The following is a 23,641-nucleotide window of genomic DNA, read 5'->3' as shown; positions in this document are numbered from 1 at the left end:
GGTTCGGCAATAATTGTGTACACATAGATGAATCGTCTATAGTATCAGCAATGGCCCATGAAGGCTTGTACCTCCCTCGCTTTTGTAGGTCTTGGGAGAGCATCACTTGGTTGAATCTTCGTAGAAATGTCGTTCTTGGACACGATGTATCCTAGAATCTTTCCTTGTCTTATCATGAAGACACATTTTTTTGGATTTAAGCAGATACAATGCGTTCTGCATTTTTCAACGATCTTCTTCAAGTGTTCTATGTGCTCATTTCTCAAGATCTATAGAAATGCCATTCTTGGACACAATGTACCCTAGAATCTTTCCTTGTCTTGCCGTGAAGATACATTTTTTTGGATTTAAGCAGATACAATGTGTGTTTCTTTTTTAAAGATCTTTTTTAGGTGTTCTATGTGCTCATTTTTTGAATAGAGAATGCACACATAATATCGTCTATGAAAATCTCTCAAAATTGTCTTAGATACTCCTTAAAGGCATGACTCATCCACCTTCAGTATGTGGCAGGTGCATTAATTAAGCCAAATGGCATTACTTTGTAAGCAAATATGTCCCATTGTGTAGCAAAGGGTGTCTTATGCTAATTATCTAGCTTTATAGCAAGCTGGTTATAGCCTAGAAATCCATCAAGAAAGCTATATGCTTCCTTTTCAACAACTCACTCTATCACGTGATTGGTAATAGGCAAGGGATGGTTGTCTCTTATAATAGCTGTGTTTATTTTTTTGAGATTCACACATACTCATAACTTTTCGTTTTTCTTGGGCACTATCACAATCGGTGAAACCCAATTTGTGTGCTCAATCTCGTAGATAAACTCTGTTTTCTTAAGTTTGTCTATCTCCTCCTTGATCTTCTCTGCAAAAGTCTCATTATATGTATAGGGACGTTGCCTCATCACTCCGAAGGGGTAGCATGTGTTGACTGATGCCAGGATCTACACCCTTAAGATCTTTGTATGACCATGCAAACACATCTCTATATTCTTTGACTGTAGCTATCAAAAGCTGCTCTTCCTCCTCTATGAGGTCAATGACAATGTATGCCGGCTTCGGTTCCTCTCCTGGTTTAGCTAAGTCCCTGGTTCTCTAAGTTCTTGCATTGGTTGCTGAACTAGAATCTTTTATTCTTGTAGTATATATATATGTTTTAGTGAGGGTGCATCAAATAGATCCGTGTCTGGACACCCTTCACTCTCCACCTCGGTTGTCCAAACCTCCTTCAAGGTTTACTTCAATTTTTGATATTCCCATTTACGCTCAATTTTTGTCATCCTAGATGATGTCTCAGTTGTGTCTATGGTTTTTGGATTTCTTTGTTTCTTAGGATTTGTCTTTGTTGAAGCAGGTTTTGTATGTCCAGGTGTGATCTTATCTTTGACACAATCTGTTGCCCCACAAGCATACATTTTATTCCTCATAAAAGAGACATAGGTTTTCCTTTCATTTGCTTTTGTTTCCTCACTTGTTTTGCACTATACCTTTCTTGTGTTTTGGATTTTTGGTTGGGAAAATCATAGAAGATCACCTCTTTTTTTCTTAGTTTTGTTTCGTTTTTTTAGCTACTCGATACCTCATCCTATGCATCTATCTCCAAGAGTGCATCATCCTATGAATCTTGGAATTCTTCCTCTATTTCATCACTAAGGTCAATGATGGAAATTTCATCAACTATGCATTTACACTTAACCATTTCCTATGTATCTAGATCCTTGGTCTTTGACCCTAATTCCAAGATAACGCTCACCATTTGGAAGGTACTATATCACATCTCTCTCTTGGTCACAAAATTTTGTTGGGGTTACCTCATTCACATATACATGTAGAGTCGACAATGTCTGATTCCAACCAAAAGGTTCAAACAATTCCTTTTGAAATGGTTGAGGAACGTAATCCTTACCTCTACTGGTCTCTCTAGAATACAATTTGTTCTTACCAGGCTCTCACACTTGGAAGCCCCACATCCAAAGATGTGCTTTAGTCTGTAGCCATGCAGGTATCTCGTGCTCATTCTTCATTGTTGAGTCAAATTCCTCAACAAGAGTTCGAGAAACATCTCTATAGTTATGGTTCTTCATACTGATTCTCATCATAATCTCTTTGTGCCTCACGTAGATGTGGTCATAGCCCCAATCTTGTACCATTTTGAGTCGACGCATAGATAGTCTCCCTAAAATGACCTCAAAGTTTTTTATCTTACCAAAATCCACTGTTGCAAAGGTATTTCATACTCTATTTGGTAAGAGGTTACTATAATCTATTCTAATATGCCTACATGTCTCTCAACATAACCATTTGGTTATGTTGCAAAGGTATTTCATACTCTATTTGGTAAGAGGTTTCTATAATCTATTCTAATATGCCTACATGTCTCTCAACATAACCATCCATAAGTTGTAAATTCATCCTTGTTTTCCTGAGAGCCAGTTTTCCCCATTTCTCCCATATATCTTTTATGGCAATGGACTCTAGCCCTGCTATCAAGTATATCGATAATTTTTATCCCTTTGTGCTCCATTGGCAAGGTGTTGTTCCCTTCTTCTCCTTCACATTAATCACCCACCTTGTTTATAGGTACTGGTTTTGCCTTTGGTTTATCCTGTGTCAATTCAACCATTTGCTCATCTAAGGGGCTGTCTGGATGAGGAATTTTCAATCCCATCATAGCACTGACCTGCATGTTGGGATGCTTGTGGAGTCCCCCATTGGCTGTCTTGACCTAGGAGGATAACCTCTAGGTTTATTATTTTGATTTTCTATGAACATGGGTGTGTTTTTTTCCATCATATGATGATTTTTTGTTGGTTGTGTAACATATGATTTCTCTGCAGCATCATTTGTACTAGTCCAATAAGGATGATTTTTTGTCAGCATATATGTTAATCTTGGGTTCTCTCTCATACGTCTCAATTGGTTCTACATAATATGAAGTTGGTGGCAACACTCTCTAATTTGCAAGTGTTTCTACCAATTGTGTGTATCTCACGATTGCTTGATTCTCTTGGGGTAAAGGAGGTTGCTGGTCCAACACCGATCGAGGCTTATCTCCCCCTTGGGCTGCATTCTTTGGGCCTATTTGGTATCTTGGTGGTGGTGTTGCACCCCCGAAGGTCCATATTCACATAGTTCTTGTTATAGAAACACTCACGTATTTCATGGTTGGTCCATTTTTTCTAAATAGCACACCACTTCAAAATTTTTTGTTGCATATACTCCTACTAGTCTCGGATGAGTGTTACACCATGGGGTGGAATGATACCCTCCACAAGTATCACATCTCCTTGTTGGCTGTTGTCATAAATTTGAGTTCTATATATTGCCTCAATTCATTCTCCTTCTATCTTCATCAACCAATTGATCAATGTTCGGCAGAGTAGGAGCTTGAACACTCCACTTCATTGTGGATTCACTTGCAGTAGAAGAGGCACTACTAGTCGTGTTGTCTGCCTCTTCCATCACCTCTTTGTAAGCCTTGCAATTGTCAACTAGATATAAAGCTTCTCTAGTGACTTGCTCAAACATTGTGCATGATTTCAAGCGTAGGTCCTTCTTAAGAGTCTCATTTCTCAAGCCCTCTATGAAGAGAACGAATAGCCTCTCACCTTGTGGTAGCTCCCTCTCACAGGATATCTTTCTATGTATTGCTTGAATCAAACCGAAGGTTCTTTCACTTTTTCATTCTTCTTTTGCTTGTGTAGATTTGGGACATAATATTATGCTTGATTCCCCTTTTTGAGAATTCCTCAACAAATTCATGCAGAAGTTGCTCTATGTTAAGAAAATATATGTTGTTCAAAGGTTGGAACCACACCAAGGATGTTCCTTCCAATGTCAGCCCAAATTCTTCATCTTGAGTGTGAAAATCCATCACCTATTCAACTCTCAAAACTTCTTTGAAGAGTGAGACATGTGCATATGGATATCTTGATCCATTATACATTTTGGCGACACACTTAGCTACCTATGATTGTCACATTTTTTATGTTTTTGCAGTTATTCTCACTACTCTTGACTCTATTTCTAAGACATCTCTAGCCTCATATCCCCCACTGGAAACTCTAGTTGAAGCTCTCTGTGTGACTATCTCCTCAAGATGCACATCTCTTGTTTCTGTCAAGGTAATTGGATCTCTTATTGTGTATATTGCACTAGGAGCTTCACTGCCCTATGTGTGGTCATTGGAACCCTCCAACCCAAGGATCCCCTCGGTCTAAGCACTAAAAAATGTTGCTGGCTCATTGAGCAGGCACTTCTTGAAATCTTTGGACTTATTCTTTTATCTCACGTCTTCTCTCTGATACACTAGGTCGGATTACACTAGGAGTGATATAATATTGATGGAGTGGGACTCGAAAATATGTATATCTCTCAAGTTATCTCCGGCCTACTATTGAGCACATGCCTATACTTATCAATTATATGAATGTCTCTGCCTTCAGTGTATGTGAAGGCATGCAATCTCTTGTGCTCTGAAAACCCTCCAATGTAGGGTTCATTGCATTTGTACAACATTATCGTACTTTATATAGCCCTATGTGGCTGTTGTCTGTTGATTTGTTTTGCAACAAAGTCTCAATATACTTTGTCTAACTCAAAGAAATATCTCCATTGTTACCATATAAATGTGCTAAGTGAGTGAACACACTTAGGAAAGCCGGGGCATTTTTCCCTCACTAGGAGGTTTTTTCCCCCGTGCAATGTATATATTTCCATCACTCTAGGGAGCTAACTTACCTTTCCATTGCACACTAAGTAATACACTCTTTGTTGTGTGCCTTTAGCTTCCTTCGTCTTCTCCAAGCTGTGTGTATTTTGCTACAACCCTAATTCCAACAATTGGTACCAGAGAAGGTTGCATCCTCCTGGGCTTAGTCACCAGTAGCTCCAACACACGCCTCCTCACTTTCTCCGATTTCTATGAGATTTGGCAAGAGTGAGCAGGTCGACGAAAATTTCAGGGGCACTCAAAGGGCTTAGTCTGCTCAGATTTATGATTCAGCCTCATTTCGGCCTTCGTTTCCACTAAAGACATTACAAGCACATGCTATTTTGGCATTTTGTGCAGAATTTTTGTCAGTGTCGTTTTTTGCATAACAGGTCCCTTACAGTCTTCTATGGTTTGTGCTATAGAGCACCTGATGTTCTCGCTTTGTTTCTTCTCTTTTTGGGTAGCTTTCACATCACGTGCAGGCATTCGCCATGGCCGATAACAACACAGATGTGTTCAAGATGTTTGCTGTTGAGGACAGATTGGATGGAAACAATTACCCTATGTGGGCTTACATGATGCAACTTGTTCTTGTTTCAAAAGGTGTCTGGAATATTGTGCAGGGCATTGATGTACATCCTCATTCTGAGGATGTAAGCGATGTTGAGGATGGTGCAGGTCTTGCTAATGTTAAAGTTGTTTATCCTACAGTAGAACAAGCTCGTTGGGATGTAAACAATGCGCAAGCTCATGCATTGATTGCGTTGTCTGTGAAGCGCACTATTACTTCTCACATTGGTTCAGCAAAGTCTGCAAAACAGACTTGGGATATTCTGGTTGGTCTTTATGCAATTCGCAATGAGGCTAAAATTGCATTGCTACGTAAAGAGCTGGAGTTGAAGATTATTCATGAGGAAGATGAGATGGACACTTTCCCTGCTGGTGTCAAGGATATCAATGAGCTACTTATGTTTGCAGGTGAAGTCATTTCAGATAGTTCCCTTGTGCAGACTATTCTTGATGCCTTGCCAGATTCTTACCTGACCTTTGCTAGTACTTGGAGACTTATGACCCAAGGAATTTTGAAATTGTCAAATTTGATCCATTGTGCACATTGCTGTTGGTGAAGTCATTTTTGACAGTTCCCTTGTGCATATTGTTCTTGATGCCTTTCCAAATTCTTATCAGCATTTTGCTAGTACTTGGAGACTTATGAACCAAGGAATTTTGAAGTTGTCAAGTTTGATGTGTTGTGCACATTGTTGTTGCAAGAGTTGCTTTCCAAAAAAAATAGGACTAGACAACGTGCAATTGAACAAGCTTTTATTGCTGCTCAAAAAAAAAGGTGGTAACAGTAATGCAACCACTTTTCATGGTTCCACAACAAATGCAGCTATTGTTGAATCTTCTGTGAAAGGAGACTGTGATGCTGATGTTGATGCAGAATCGGATTTTGGTGCAGAGTATACTGATAATCGCGTTGTCCATGATGCATAGACAACTTGTAGTTGAACAAGCTTTTATTGCTACTGAAAGAAAAAGTGGTAACAGTAATGCAACCACTTCTCATGGTTTGTCATAATAACTAATAATCTAATTCTCCTAAATGATTTTCTCATGTTAAACTGATCATTTAATATGGGGAAGTACCAGGGGAGAAAAAGCTAGAATATTGGTTAAGCTGGCAGACCGGCCACAATAGGGATCCAAACGAGGGAAAATAGGGATCCAAAGGAGGGGCCATCTGCAAAAGAGCAATGTGCAACAATGGGATTTAAAGAACCTAAGGTTCAACCCCTTAAGACTTCCAAAATGCTAAGGTTCCAAAATTCAAAGGTTGTGTCCAATGGTCAAGCTTAGTGAAATTGGATGCTTTGTGAGTGTGCCAAAAAGTTTACAAGACTCCTACATATGAGGGGGGGAGCCCTGTAAGTAGGGGATGAGAGAGAAACACACACACACACACACACACACACACACACACACACTCACAGGCTCCCTTTCCACAAAGGGAATAGGGGACACATGTCAACTCCCTAGGCCAATTTCCCACAAGGTGCACTCAAATCCTATTGGAAAGCCATAGAGGTGGACCAATGAGAATTAGGCTAGAGTAAATCTAGTTTAATTCATTTAAAAACACTTGGTAAAAGAACCAATAAGAATTAAGCTCTCTAGAAGACTATTGGACAGTCTCCCAAGGGGTCCAATGAGCATTCAGCAGCCCAATGGCTTGCCTGATTCCTATTGGCCCGAAGACAAAGGGGTCCAATGAGAGTTTAGTTGCATTATTTAGTTACCTAAAGCTCTCACAAAAGGGTAAAGGGGGACACATATCACAAGACTATCACTTATGCTTCTTAAACCCTATTGACTAAGCTTGGAGAGGTCCAATGGGAAGACATCAAGAGGATTTAGCAAGAGGGGTCGACCAAGAGAGAGAGGGGGCTGATTTTTCAAAGGCATTATCACACACACACACTCACAAAATCTCATGTGTGAAGCAAGAAGACTCTCTCTCTCTCTCCCCTTCTCAAGCTTTAATGGAAAGCTCATCATCTACTCCAAGCTTGTGAGAAGGGAGGCCTACACCAACAACTCTTGGCTTTGTGATGGAAATCCAACCAAGACCCAAGCTTCAATGCATGCTCATCTCCTCTACCATGCTAATTACTAAGCTATGCTAAGCTTTTGTGAGTGATTATGTGAGGAGATATAGTAGCTCTCACCATCTTCGAAGGTGTGTGAGGTCTTGGGTCTGAGACCGTGAGGAAATTGATGTTGTGTTTTGTAAGTGTTTGCTTAGTGCTTGAAGCTTCCATCTTCATTGCACTAGCTAGTTATTGAAGGAACACAAAGTATTTTATTGTAAAATGTCTCCCTTAATTGGGGGAAACCTATAATACAAAGCCTTTTGGAGGGGGACTGGCTCCATGTAAACCCAGTCCTCAACTCTTGTCAATAGGTTAATTTCTCTCTCTTTTGAAGTATTGTTCATGCCTATCTAACTAGGTGTTATGATTTTTGTTGCTCTCTCCATCCAAGCACTCTTGCTATGCTCATTAAGAATCTATTCTAATGAAATGCTCACTATGTTTATGTTATTTTCCGCTACAAACAAGTTACTAGGCCATTAAATGTTACATTGGTATCAGAGAACAAGTTTTCTCTTTTCTTGGTCAAGAAGGGAGGTCCTCAAGCTAGCTATAAATGGTTGGTATTATTAATTGCAATTGAGTAAGTAGAATAGGGATTTTTCAGCCTTGCAGTGTGCCTGTCTTCGTGTAGATAACGGGGCATGCAGTGTGCCTACCTTGCAGTGTGCCTGCCTTCGTGCAGATAACGGGGCATCACCATCGAGAGCTATGGTCTTAATAATGGAGTCCTATGGGGCTTGCCTACGGTTTAACCACTGTTGAGCTATTAGAAGCATGATAGGAGCCAATACTGTTTTGGTGTTGAAATACCCTCTCTTCTATTCCTTGCAATTAATGATATTCGAGCCAGGGGTATAGTAGCTTGATGCTTTTCTAAAGGGGTAAAGAGGAGCAGCAACTAGGGCTTGAAGTGCCAAAGTACACCTAAAAATATTACACCTTAAAATTGTTAGAATGGCTGACAATAGTAAAGAGAGTGAAATGAATGATGATAGCTTGGATTTTGCTAATGAGCAGGCTACTAATGATACCCCTATGCTTGTTAACTACCTTGTTTCTAGGCTTCAACAAGCCATGGGAAATCCATCCCTCCAAAGTGAAGTGCAACGGCAGCTTCGTGCTCATGGGATTTTCCAAGCTCCCCACCATGAAGAGAGAGTACCTAGGAAGCCTCCTTGCAAGACTTCCAAAAGAGTCCTCTCTCCGATTCAGGAAGAAGAACGAAGGGTAAAAATTTTACTTATTGATGACGCATCTCCTTCCCAAAGGAGAACTCAAGAGCCCCCACCAAAGGAACGAGAAAGAAGTGAGTCTCCTGCCACCTCGGTAGAGATGGATCCACGAAGACGGCGGGCAAAACGCTCTCCATCACCTCCTGAACAGAGAAGACCATCACACACTTCTCCACACCATAATTCAAAGAGGGATGATAGGAAAACAAGAGAAGACCATCACACACTTCTCCACACCATAATTCAAAGAGGGATGATAGAAAACAAGAGAAGAAAAAGACGAGAAAGAGTTCACCCTCTTCTCCATCTTATTCATCCTCTTCCTCTTATGAAGAAAGTGATGGTGCAGACAAAGAGGACCAAGGTAAGAAAAGGCGAGAAAGAGGCCACCCTCTTCTCCATCTTCCTCAAATTCTTCATCTTCTGAAGAAAGCAATGGTGCAACTTTTGAACCATCAAAAAGAAGAGGCCATAGGAAATCCTATGCCGCGTGGAAGAGATCATCCAAGCTCAAGAAGTTCAAAGAGGGAGGAAAGAGCATCTCTTTCCTTACCTACGATGGCACCTTTGGTGCTACGGAAAAAATCTTGGCTTTCATCCAACAATTCGATGCGGTGTTTGAAGATGCGGGCTTCACGGAGTCCTCTAAGCTACACCATGTAGCTATGCACTTTCAAAAGTCTGCCAGGCAATGGTGGTCTAGCCTACGGGCAAACGGTGAAGCTCCATGAACATGGAAATCTTTGAGAGCTTCCATCATGAAGTAGTTTTTGGCTATCGATGCCAAAGACAAAGTACTCACCGAATGGTGAAGCTTAAAGCTCTCCATACGAATCCGTTCACAAATATGTACACAAGTTTTGGGACTTACATCTCAAAGCCACTATCTTCAAAAAGATGGATTTTGGAGAGCAAAAACAAGAATTTTGTGCGGGCTTAACTGAAGAAATGGCGGAGTAGGTCAACTCCCAAAGGCCACGCACCATATCTATGGTTATACACCATACCATGGTGGCTCACAAATCAATTTCCAAACAGAGGCTAAGAGAAATATTATGCCCACGAAAAACAAGGGTTCCAAAGAGCCTAAGGGGGACAATGTCCAAAAGTCTCCTAAGGGCAATTCCAATAACAGCAAAGCTAAGGAGAAGGGAGTTTACAAAGGCAAAAAAAAACTCTCTACTAAAGAGCTTGAGCGTTATCGCAAGGATAACCATTGTTTCAAATGTGGCGAGCAAGGGCATGCATACCGTGCTTGCCCCCAAAAGAACACCCGCCATGAGCCTCCTATAGCTACCTTGGTCAAAATCCAAGAAGAGGAAGCTCACCACAAAGGATCTCCTCTAACCATTGTTTCAAATGCGGCAAGCAAGGGCATGCATACCGTGCTTGCCCCCAAAAGAACACCCGCCATGAGCCTCCTAGAGCTACCTTGGTCAAAATCCAAGAAGAGGAAGCTCACCACAAAGGATCTCCTCTATGCCATGCTTGGGGAAAGTTAAGAGAACATGATGTTTTTATTCTCTTTGACCCTGGTTCTACTCACAATTTCATATCCACACAGTTGGCCACCAAGCTAGGCATCCAAGCCTATGAGATGGGAGATGTCCTACCTACAGATGGTGCTTTCAAGGGGCAAGAAGCTTCAGTCACTCCCTTAATTGGGAAATTGAGGCTCCATGTCCAAAGCTATGTGGACAAAGAGGACTCCTTTATCTCTCCTCTCAAGCACGAGGATGTAATCCTAGGGGCACCATGGTTTGATCGCATGACTGCCAATGTTAAATTCCCTGAAAGGAAAATCTACGTTAGGTTCAGGGAAAAAGATATGTACATAGATGCTAAGGAGTTGGGTAACACCATATCCACTGTACATACGTAAGCTTTCAATAAGTCAATAAAAAGCTCTATTTTCGTGTACATGATTTTTGTTAAAGAGTCTCAAAATGAGCCTAATGCTTTAGCAAAAGAAAATATAAACAATCACAAAGAATTAGAGTTATCCAAATTTCTCAAGGGATTTCAAGATGTCTTTATTGATGACATCCCTTGTGAATTACCTCCTAAACGAGGCAATGATGACCATGCAATTGAACTTCTTCCAGGAAGTTCACCGCCTAATAAACCTCCTTATAGAGTTTCTCAAGCTCAACAAGAGGAGATTATACGGCAAGTGCATGAGCTAGTTGAGAAGGGCAAGGTTAGGCCTAGCTCATCTCCATTTTGCTCACCAGTGTTATTAGTGCAAAAGAAAGATGGCACATATCGTATGTGTGTCGACTATAGAGCACCAAATAGGATCACTATCAATAATAGGTTTCCCGTTCCACAACTAGAGTCACATTATCTGTCAAGATGGCATCCAAATGGATCCATCAATAATAAAAGGATGGCATAATCCAAGGAATCTTCATGAACTAAGAAGCTTTATAGGTATGTGTGCATACTATAAACGCTTCATAGAAAAGTCCTCACTAATAGCAAGAGGACCATTACATGATCTATCTTAGAAAAACGTTAGGTATACATGGTCTACCAAGGAGAACAATGCTTTCAAAAAGCTTAAAGAAAAGTTTATCTCTCAACTTGTGCTTACATTTCCGGATCTCTCAAAGCCATTTGAGGTCCAATGTGACGCTTGTGGTGATTGCCTTGGAGCTGTTTTGCTCCAAGAAGGGCATGCCATAGCCTATGAAAGTTGAAGGCTCGAACCTATTGAGCAAGCTCTAGGTATATATAAAAAGGAACTCCTCGCATTTCTACATGCCTTGGACTCATGGAAGCACTATTTATTGGGAACTCCTTTCATTCTGCGGACGGATCACCAAAGTCTTTGCTTCATGACGCAAACCAAGCTCTTCGATAAACAAATGAGGTGGGCAAATTTCCTTTCGCAATTTCATTTTCATATTGATGGCAAGAATAATCAAGTAGCCGATGCACTCTCAAGATGATCGAGAGTGAATGCGGTTTCCATAGTAACTCACAATGATCTATCTTCTATGATAGATAAGTATGCTATTGATCCCGATTTTAGAGATTTGATTTTAACCCTTGCACTAGGGAAGAAAGAGGAACCATTTACTTTACAAGATGGTTATCTTCTCTATGGCAATAGACTATGTGTTACTAACTCACTACGTGAGAAAGTAATGTATGAATCTCATGCTCCTCCTTATGCGGGGCATACAGAGATTCACTCTACCCTAAAAGGGATTGAAAAATATTTCTATTGGCCTACCATGAAAGCAAACATATAAGAGTATGTTTCTAAATGTGTGGTATGCCAAAAGACAAAGTTTGATACAGGGAAGCAACATGGATTGCTTCAACCTTTGCCAATCCCTAATTCACCATGGGAGAGCATATCCATGGATTTTATCTTTGGATTGCCTAAGTCTATCCATGGGAATACGGGAATATGGATGATAATAGACAAGTTCAACAAACAAGGTCATTTTATACCTGTCAAAAGGACTATCAAAGCCCATCAAATGGCAACCCTCTTCATATCACAAATCTTCAAGTACCATGGCTTGCCGATGTTCATAGTGTTGGACAAAGATCCTAGAATGACCAGTAATTTTTGGAAGGGTCTCTTTGAGACTTTAGGGACAAGGCTAAACTTCTCTTCGGCTTATCACCCACAAACGGATGGCCAAAGTGAAATAGCTAACCTAACAATTCTTGATCTAGTAAAAGCCAACGTAACGGATGTAGATCAAAGTTCCCAATGGGAGAAGTACTTACCCTTAGTGGAGTATACCTACAATAACATTGTACATACTTCCAGGGGAAAAGCACCTTTCGAGGTAATTGAGGGAAGATCCAAAAGTTCCATGCTACTTAAAGTACACGAGAAGATCTTCGTTACAGATGAGTATAGCCGAGACCTATAAGAATCTTTCCAAACGATTAAGGATGATATCTCTATCTCACAGCAAAGGCAAAAGGTTGCTGCTGATAAGCACAGAAGAGCCCAAGCCTTTAAGGAAAATGATTGGGTCTTACTTAAATTTTCCAAGGCTCGATTAAGGCACACGACCATCAAGAATCCTACGGGACACCAAAAGTATTTGCTAAGTTAGCAAAAAGATACTATGGTCCCTTCCAGATTCTTAGACCAATCAATGAGATGGACTATCAGCTCAAGTTGCCCAGTCATTGGCTCATACACAATGCTTTTCATGTGAGCCTACTAAAGCCTTACAAAGGAGAGACACCTCAAGAACCAACTATTGAAGACCCACTGGAGATCGAGGACCAAGAAGAGGTGTTGCAGCCCGAGTCCATTGTCCGACATGAAGACAAGGTATTAAGAGGCGATAAGACTATTCGACGTTATCTTATTAAGTTTAAGAATTATCCTTTTGAAGATGCTAGATGGATGCAAGGCATACAATTAAAGGATAACCTAAACCTTGTCAATGCTTACAATGCTTCCCTAGTGTAAGCAAATGTACAAATGTTTAAAATGAACAAAGTTTTTGTCTTATAAGACTCTCTTTTTCTTTATTGTGCACAAATGTTAAGTAGTATGCATGCTTAGAATCAAGTTTGTGGAGAGATGACGTCTTCCAAACACCAAGTAGAGCTTGTCACTCTACTATGGAAGATTGAGTGGACTAATGCACATATATGCTTGCGGCACCCTTAGGCTCTCAAGCGCCAAATGGATTAGTCATCCATTCTGGAACGATGTCGTAGGGTAAGATAGGGATCCTCTACCCGCTAGAAAAAGGACTAATGAATAGGCTTTATCTTCTCTACCCCATAGTCAAGGACGACTATGATTTCCAGGGAGAGGTAATGTCATAATAAATAATATCTAATTCTCCTAACTAATATTTCTCCTGTTAAAGTGATCATTTAATATGGGGACGTACCAGGGGAGAAAAAGCTAGAATATTGGTTAAGCTGGCACATCGGCCACAATAGGAATCCAAAGGAGGGAAAATAGGGATCCAAAGGCGGGGTCATTTGCAAAAGAGCAATGTGCAACAATGGGCTTTAAAGACCCTAAGGCTCAACCCATTAAGACTTCCAAAATGCTAAGGTTTCAAAATCCAAAGGTTGTGTCCAATGGTCAAGCTTAGTGAAATTGGATGCTTTGTGAGTGTGCCAAAAAGTTTACAAGACTCCTACATAGGAGGGGGCGAGCCCTGTAAACAGGGGATGAGAAAGAAACACACACACACACACACACACACACTCACAGGTTCCCTTTCCACAAAGGGAATAGGGGACACATGTCAACTCCCTAGGCCAATTTCCCACAAGGTGCACTCAAATCCTATTGGAAAGCCATAGAGGTGGACCAATGAGAATTAGGCTAGAGTAAATCTAGTTTAATTCATTTAAAAACACTTGATAAAAGAACCAACAAGTATTAAGCTCTCTAGAAGACTATTGGATAGTCTCCCAAGGGGTCCAATGAGCATTCACCAATGAGCATTCAGCAGCCCAATGGATTGCCTGATTCCTATTGGCCCGAAGACAAAGGGGTCCAATGAGAGTTTAGTTGCATTATTTAGTTACCTAAAGCTCTCACAAAAGGGGAAAGGGGGACACATGTCACAAGACTATCACTTATGCTTCTTAAACCCTATTGGCTAAGCTTGGAGAGGTCCAATGGGAAGCCAGCAAGAGGGGTCGACCAAGAGAGAGAGAGGGGGCTGATTTTTCAAAGGCATTATCACACACACACACACACACACACAATCTCATGTGTGAAGCAAGAAGACTCTCTCTCTCTCCTTCTCAAGCTTTAATGGAAAGCTCATCATCTACTCCAAGCTTGTGAGAAGGGAGGCCTACACCAACAACTCTTGGCTTTGTGATGGAAATCCAACCAAGATCCAAGCTTCAATGCATGCTCATCTCCTCTACCATGCTAATTACTAAGTTATGCTAAGCTTTTATTAGTGATTATGTGAGGAGATATACTTCTTTCTCGTAAGACTACTCCTTCTTTGTCTCAATCTACTCTCATACCCTGCTAGCTCTCACTATCTTTGAAGGTGTGTGAGGTCTTGAGTCTGAGACCGTGAGGGAATTGATGTTGTGTTTTGTAAGTGTTTTCTTAGTTCTTGAAGCTTCCATCTTCATTGCACTAGCTAGTTATTGAAGGAACACAAAGTATTGTATTGTAAAATGTCTCCCTTGATGGGAGAAACCTATAATACAAAGCCTTTTGGAGGGGGGACAAGCTCCATGTAAATCCGGTCCTCAACTGTTGTCAATAGCTTAATTTCTCTGTCTTTTGAAGTATTGTTCATGCCTATCTAACTAGGTGTTATGCTTTTTGTTGCTCTCTCCATCCAAGCACTCTTTCTATGCTCATTAGGAATCTATTATAATGAAATGCTCATTATGTTCATGTTAGTTTTTGCTGCTACACACAAGTTACTAGGCCATTAAATGTTACATGGTTCCACTACAAATGCAGCTATTGTTGAATCTTCTGTGAAAGGAGACCGTGGTGCTGATGTTGATGTAGAATCGGCTTTTAGTGCAAAGTGTACCTATAATTGTATTGTCCATGTTAGTTGCTGTAGATTCGCATGTGTGGTATTTTGAGAGTGGTGCTACAAAGCACATTACCTCACATCGTGATTTGTTCACCTCTCTTGAGTTTTTCCCTCATGGAAATTCAGTTACTTGTGCCAAGTATGCCTCTTATCCGGTTCAAGGAGTTGGAAAGATTGTGCTCACTGTTGCAAATGGAAGTTCTTTCACACTTGTTGATTCACTTTATGTACCTGGGATCAAGGAGAATCTTTTGTCTGTATGTGCACTTGCTAGACTTGGACTTGTAGTCAAGTTTGTGGATGACAGATGTACAACACATGATCTCAGTTTTGGTGATGAAACTGTTGCATCTAGAAATTTATGCCGTGGGCTATATAAGCTCACTTTGTATGACAAGTGTGGGTATAATTTTTCTGCAATTGTGGATTCTAAGGCTATTTCAAATGAAAAACTTGTGCATGCACATTTTGGACATCTGAATTTTGCCAGTTTGTTGTGTTTACCAAAATTTGATATGGTTGCTTCTTTACCCCCTCTTGAAGCACATGTCAAACATGTTTGTGAAGGCTGTATTTTGGGTAAGATACAACATTCAAAGTTTTCAAAGGATGGTTCAGTTAGGGCCACACGCAGGTTGCAGCTTGTGCATAGTGATGTTTGTGGGTCCATGCAAACTGCGTAGTGATGTTTGTGGGTGCATAGTGATGTTTGTGGGTCCATGCAAACTGCGTCCTTGGTCAATTACATTTACTTTATGACTTTCATTGATGATTACTCCAGGCATGCATGGGTGTATCCGCTTAAAGCAAAGTCCGAAGTTTTTATGTGCTTCAAACATTTCGCGCTATTGGCTGAAAATGTCTCGATATGTACTATCGGCACCCTTCATTTCGATCGAGGGGGAGTATATGTCTCACGAATTTAATGCATTTCTAGCTATTTGTGGGATAAAACACCAATGTACAATGCCTTATACACCTCAACAAAATGATGTTGATGAGAGGAAAAATAGGTCAATTACAAAAATAGCACAATGTATGGTCAAAAGTCAAGCTTTGCCACATTCGTTTTGGCTTGAGGCCATCATGTGTGCCACTTATATACTAAACAGGTGTCCTACAAATGCTTTGCAGTCTATTACTCCATATGAAGCATGGCATGATAGAAAGCCTTCTATTGAGCACATGTGTGTTTTTGGATGTTTGGCATATGCTTTGGTGCCACAAACATAGCACAAAAAATTGGATGATAAAATGTATTTTTGTTGGTTATAGTGCTGAAAGCAAAGGTTATAGGTTGTATCATCTGCAAACAAAGTGTTTTTTGGTTTCACGGGATGTAGTATTTGTGGAAGATTCTGTTCAGTCCTTGTTGGCATGTACATAATTCAAAAAATTGGATGGTTGTCATGCAATTAGAATATGATGCACTTATATAAAATGACACATGGACTTTATGTGATTTGCCTCCTAGCAAAAGGGCCATTGGTACAAAGTGGGTTAACAAGTTGAAATGCAAGCAAGATGATGAGATTGATCGCCATAAGGCTCGACTTGTTGCAAAAGGTTATGCACATAAAAAAGGAGTAGATTATGAAGAGACTTTTTCTCCCACTTTTTGTATGACTACTTTGTGTTTTCTATGTGCATTGGAAGCTCATTTTGGTTGGGATGCACATCACTCAGACATTGTACTACTTGTTTGAATGGTGACATATTTGAGGAAGTTTATATAATGCAGTCTTGCGGTTTTGTCAAGAAAGGACAAGAGGATATAGTATATAGATGCAAGAAACCTTTGTATGGGTTGAAGCAATCTCCTCATGCTTGGTATGAGAAAGTTGATACTCATTTGGTCAAACTAGGCTTTCGTAAACAGTCCAACAAAAAGCACATTGTATGTAAACCGTGAGGGTGATGTACTTCTCGTTGTGGTTCTCTATGTGGATGATTTGTTGATCATTAGACCAAATGAGATACATATTGTTGAATTCAAGGCTGATTTGAATGTTACTTTCAAGATGAAAGATTTGGGGATGTTGCATCATTACTTAGGTATACAGTTTAAGAAGTGTGATGGTAGTATTGCCTTGTGTCTAAAAACTTACATAGAGACATTGTTATGTAAGTTTGGACTTGAGGATTGCAAACCTATTGCCACTCCCATAGAAAAAAGTTTGAAATTGAGTCTTCATGATGTTCCTACAGATGTCACTCTTTACCAAACTGCTACTAGCTGCCTCATTTATGTATGCATCACGAGGCCGAATATCCAGTTTATAGTCTCATAGGCCAACAGGTTTTTGCATAGCCCAGGGTCTAAGCATTGGTAGGCTATCAAGAGGATTTTTTGCTACTTGAGTTGCACTTTACATCTTGGCTTGATTTATCTCAAGGGGGGATCATTTCCGCCATACTTACATGCTTTTTTGAAATCAAATTGGGCTGGTTGTTTTGACATGCAAGTGTCCACAAGTGGTTTTTGTTTCATGCTTGGCAGTTCATATATATCATGGTTGAGCAAGAAGAAACCTACTGTGGCCACTTCTAATTGTGACGTTTAGTACAGGGCAATCTTCATAGCTATGGTTGAGGGTGTATGGCTCAGACGCCTTATGGCTGATTTGGGTGTTGGACAGGACACTGCCAACACTATCTACACTGACAGTCAGAGCACATTGGCAGTTGCGAGGAACCCAGTTTTCCATGCTCACACAAAGCCATTGAGGTGCATGACCACTATGTCAGAGAGAGGCTCTCAACAGGAGAGATCAGCTTGGCTTATGTGCCAACACAAGACAACCTTGCAGATATTTTCACAAAGGCATTGTCTTGTGAGAAGTTCAAAGCTTTGCATAAATCTTGGGCCTTACTCCTCTTCTAGGGCATGGCACTTCCCTCTACTTTAGGTGCCAGCTCTCATTCACCGCATCACTCCTAAGGGGAATTTGTTACCATATACATGTGGTAGTGATGTGTGTGAATACACTTAGGACCATCGGGGCATTTTTTTCCCTCACTAAGAGGTTTTTTCCCCCGTGCATTGTACATATGCCCATTACTCTAGGGCTAAGTTATCTTTCCAGTGCACACTAAGTAATACACTCTCTGTTGTGTGTCTTTAGCTTCCTTCATCTTCTCGAAATCTATGTGTGTTTTCAGCAACCCTAAATCCAACATCCATCCACCTCCTTAAACTGTATGCCCAAATAGTGATGCAAAAGCCCCAAATGTGACATCCCAAAAGAGGTAATTAAATCAACCTTAAAATGTTATCCTACTATAATGCCGTTATGGGCAAACTACCCAAGGAGGGGTTTGGTCCATAGTTCACCATCTATCCATGAGAAGAATGACTTTCCATCATCAATGGACCCCTACTTATAGTGAGGCCTTTTGTACACATTGGTGTGTCCACTTGAGCACTCTAGCTGGGTGGTTAGTCCTTGAACCCCACTTTTCTTACTCAATGGTTGAAAAGCAATCAACATGGCCGTAGCCATTACAGGCTATGCAAAATTATCCCCCCCATAAAGAGTTTCTATCCTAAAAAACAATATGGAAAAATCTATTGGTAATCACACAATTTGTCCACATAACTAGTACTCATGGTACACTTTATGATGTGTTTTTCTACCTTGATACCCTAGAATCCTTTCCGATTCATGCGGTACCTTTGGTGGCTCTATCAAATCAACTGAAATCTTTGGAGAAACTACGTTCTCCAACCCATGAACTGATTTCTTCAATTTACTAACATGGAAGATAGGGTGAACTTGAGAATTCTTTGGTAAAGTTTACATGCTACATCCTTGATCTTTTTAAGTACTTTAAAGGGACCACAATATCTAGGAAAAAGTATGTCACACTTACCCATTTTCATGGTTTTGACTTTGCAAGAATCTTTAGGAATACAAAGTCACCTTATACAAAGGTAGCTTTTCTCCGTGCTTTATTAGCATATGTCTTGGCACGATCCAGTGCACTACGAATGCTTTCCTTTGCTGCTTTTAGCATATCATTGATATGGGATTCATATCTTCAAGGAAATCCTTGACAAATTGAATCTTCTCCTTCTCTAGGCCTACAACCATAGGAGATCTTGGCTAGAAACCATTCATCAATATGAATGGTGTAAATCCAGTTGCTGCATGTTTGGAATTGTTGTAAGAAAATTCCAAAATGGGTAAGTATTCTTCCCAGCCAGATTGCTTCTTACTTACATAAGAACCATGATAATCCAATGTAGTTATACTTAGAGTAGTATCTAATTTTATGAAGACTTCCCTCTAGAAATGCTATTGAACTTTCTATCTCTATCTGACACTATATCTGTGGGCATGCCATATAGGTTGTAGAGATGTTCAATAAAGAGTTTTTTCAACTCTGGCATTTTAACCATTCTTCGTAGCAATAAACTTTGCCATTTTAGCTAAATTGTCCACTACCACCCACATTTCCTTGATTAGTCTTGAGTAAACCGGTAATGAAGTCCATGGAAATGCCTGGACGTCCTTAAACAAACTAAGCCAATAAAATTATCGTTTAACTAATGCATAGGTCCTCTGAATCCCGGTATGATCGACACTCAGACTATTATGACTTTATTTAAGAATGAGGGTTTGAAGGTCACCAATAGTTGGTATGTACACTCTATCCTTGTACAATAAGTACCTGTCGTCAATGGAGTAGTTAGCATACTTCTCCCCACCAACAAAGTTAATCACCTCCCTTTGAAGTTGAAGTTGTCAAAGGTGATGAAGGGTCTATGTCAAAGCTCTTTGGTCCTAAACTATATCAAAAAGTCTCGCTTAGTCTCTTTGTAATAACTCTTGCTTCTCTATTCATCACACCTATAGACTAAAATGACCATTAGAAAAGAAAAAAACAAGGAAGATCGTCATGAGCCACAATGGCCAGGACCCAAGAAAAGATATGAACTTACCTAAACCCTATAGAGGAGATCGAGTGAGTCAAGCAATTAATGAGTTTGGTAGAAGAGACCCAAAGGGATCTAGAGCCAGCACCTAGGCAGATCCAAATTACAGATACAATGTTTCCTACACAAAACAAACCTTACAAAGACCATACACCACTAGCCATACCTAGTGTCATCCAAGAAGAAAGTAACTTGAAGTCATCGGGTAGTGGGTGTACTCCCTTCTTGTTGGAGACAATGTTTACAGAGGGATTACCTGACCCTATCAAAGAAATGGAGATCCCATCTTCCCATGTCAAGGGACTGAAGCCCAACAAGTGTCGTTAAATATTGCCAAATTGATGGCTTTCATGGCTTCAGAAGTTAGAACCACCATCATGTCCAAACTATATGGAGACCCCGAGCTATTCTTAGCTCTTTGAGCTTTCCTCAATGGAGAACTGAAAGGCATGCTACCACAATTTGCACACATGGATGAAGCTAGGAGGTGCCAATATAGGAGGAACACTTAGATCCACAACCCAACCTAGATGATGAGAACTCTGTTGTTGAAATACATGTTAATAAGTTGGGACAATAATTTGAAGACAATGAATCCAATGCGACCATACCAATCACTACCAAGGGATTAATTGTGACGGGAATCCTTGATGGTGGCGTTGAAGTTAGCATTGTAACTAAAAATTAATGGGAAACTATGAGAAGACCTCACCTTCGGACTACAAACATAGTGGTAAAGATGGCCAATGGGACTATTGTTAAACCTATTGGGATGCTAGAAGATTTCAAGATCAAGGTATTTGAACACAAAATAAGGTGTACCTTCACTGTTATGGATTTTTCCAAGCACACTATGTTATCTAAGATGATCTTAGGACGTCCTTTCATGAGGGAAGCAAAAATGGTGCATGACTGGTTTAAAAACCCTGTCTACTTACAGTTCCAAGAATTTGTCATTCAAGTTGTTGCATTTTGTGTTATGGCTTTTGGCTTAACCAATGCCCCTGCTACCTTCCAAAGATTAATAAACACAGCTTTTATAGAGAATATTTGAGGGAGTTTTGCGAAGCTTTCTTAGATGACCTTTGTGTTTATTCCTCTTGAAAAGAACATCTATCATGTTTACAAAAAGTGTTTGAGAAGTGCAGGTTGTATCGAATCTCCTTAAACCCATTCAAATGCCAATTTTGGGTTAAACATGGACTCATTTTAGGGCATATAGTGTCCAAAATTGGGATTTCTACACATGAGAGCCAAAATAAAGCCATTTCCAATTTGCCACCACCTACAAACTATAAAGGAGTTCAAAGATTCATGGGCCATGTTGGTTATTACCGGCGGTTTATTTTGAACTTTTTCGAGATAGCTCATCCATTCTACAAACTTCTTATTGAGTTCCATTGGACTGCAGAGTGTGGCCATGCTTATGAGTTATTAAAAAAGAAATTAACCAGTGCTCCCATTCTATGAGTGCCCATTGGAATGTAATTTTTCATGTGTATATTGATGCATCGAACTTTGCTATTGGGTGTGCTCTAGCTCAACCAGGAGAACATAAATTGGACTAACCCACTGCTTTGCAAGTTGTCAATTAAATGATGTTGAGAGAAACTACACCACTACAAAGCGGGAAGGTTTAGCTATGATTTATGTAGTGAAGAAATTTTTCTACTACCTTCTTTCTAACAAGTTTGTTTTCAATGTCCATCATCAAGCATCATTGTATCTAGTAAATAAACCTTGTTCCACGGGAAAAATTACATGATGGTTGTTAAATCTTCTTGAGTTTGATTTTAGCGTTGTGGTGAGACCCAGTAAGAGACATGTCATGGCAGATCATTTTGTCTTGCATACTCAATGGTAAAGCTTTTAATGGAATTGATGATGAATTGCCCGATACTTTCCTATTCCTAAATGAGACCATGTCTGAATGGAGTGAGATGATTGTGAACTTTTTAGTTAATGGTTTTCCACTTAAAGAGCTTCATAAAGATATAGCTCGAAAATTATTAAAGGAATGTGAACCTTATTCTCTAATTGCAAAAACTCTCTACAAGCTAGGGAAGGACGATATTCTTAGACATTGTGCTCGTGAGGATGAGTATTTATACATACTGCAAGAGGCCCACATGGTACAACCGGAGGACATTTCTCAGGGAACTAATTGTTAGAAAGGTGTTGCAATCAGGCTATTGGTGGCCTACCTTCTTCAAAGATGCATCACTTTTTGCAAAAGGGTGTGATGAATGCCAACATTACAAGATCACACAATGAAAGGATAAGATGCCCTTACATCCTATTAAAGTGACTCAACCATTTGAAAAGTGGGGTTTAGACTTTGTAGGCCCAATTAGTTCGGCAGCTCGTAACACTCAATCTCGATAGATTATTGTTGCCACTGACTATGTGACAAAGTGGACGAAAGCCAAGGTAATACGCAAGGCTGATGCAAGGTCAACTGTCAAGTTTCTCTTTGAGAACATTATTACAAGATTTGGTTGTCCCTTTGAGATTGTGAGTGACAATGATACTCATTTTATAAATAGAGTGATAAAGAAACTCACAACAAACTTCATGATAGCCCACCATAAGTCCACGCCTTATTATCCACAAGCAAATGGCCAAGCTGAGAGCACTAACAAGACCTTAAGTTATATCTTTACCAAAACAGTGGAAGCTCATCGCACAGATTGGGATTTGAAGCTGACATCATCTCTATGGGCTTATCATACCTCTTACAAAGTGGCTATTACTTGTACACCATTCAAAATGGTATATGGCCAAGAAGCAGTTATGCCATAGGAGTTTGTAATTCCTAGTGTGCATATAGCTTCACGAGAAGGTTGGGATGGTAACCCTTTAGTTGAGTATTTATATATCCTTGAGAGGTTAGATAAAGAAAGGCAATTGGCTGTGCAAAATGCACTTGTGGAGAAAGATAGTAGAAAGAAATGGTTTGACCGTCATTTAAAGAACAAGGAAATCAAGGTTGGGGGAAAAATCCTTATGTATGGAGTGCGTAACCAAAAAAGAAAGTTGAAATAAGTAGGAAAAGGACCATATAGAGTATGTGAAATCACCCCACAAGGTACCATTCGTGTGGAAACTCTCGATGGAGTTGAAACCATTGTATTCCTCGATGGGAGTAAATTTAAAAGATATTACTATCCTTTAAGCCAAGAGGAGCTACGTGCCATCCATCAAAAAAAGGCATCCAAGGCACAAGCAGAATTGAAGAAGATACAAGCTTAAGCTAAGGCTAAGGAGTGACAAAAATGTATAAGACGCCAACTACCTTGGAGTTACACATACATTTCACGTTGAAACAGAGGATAATGGGTGGAATCTGACACACCTCTAAGATATCCTATTGAGCTAAATAGCACCTATGGAAAAGTGTTATATACCGCCTTATTGGACACGGGTGCAAATTATAATCTGGTATCATATGGGGTGTGGTGTCAGTTAGAAAATCCATCTCTATCTGAGAGTACTATCCAAGTCAAGGGTGTCAACAAGAAAAAACTACGGTTTTTGAAATCTGACACACTTCTGTCAGTTATGACAGCG

This window comes from Adiantum capillus-veneris, chromosome 17 (assembly GCF_014529385.1).
Source record: "Adiantum capillus-veneris isolate H3 chromosome 17, ASM1452938v2, whole genome shotgun sequence".
Taxonomy (NCBI): Eukaryota; Viridiplantae; Streptophyta; class Polypodiopsida; order Polypodiales; family Pteridaceae; genus Adiantum; species Adiantum capillus-veneris.
The sequence above is the reverse complement of the archived record's forward strand: the minus strand, read 5'-3'. Positions refer to the sequence as shown.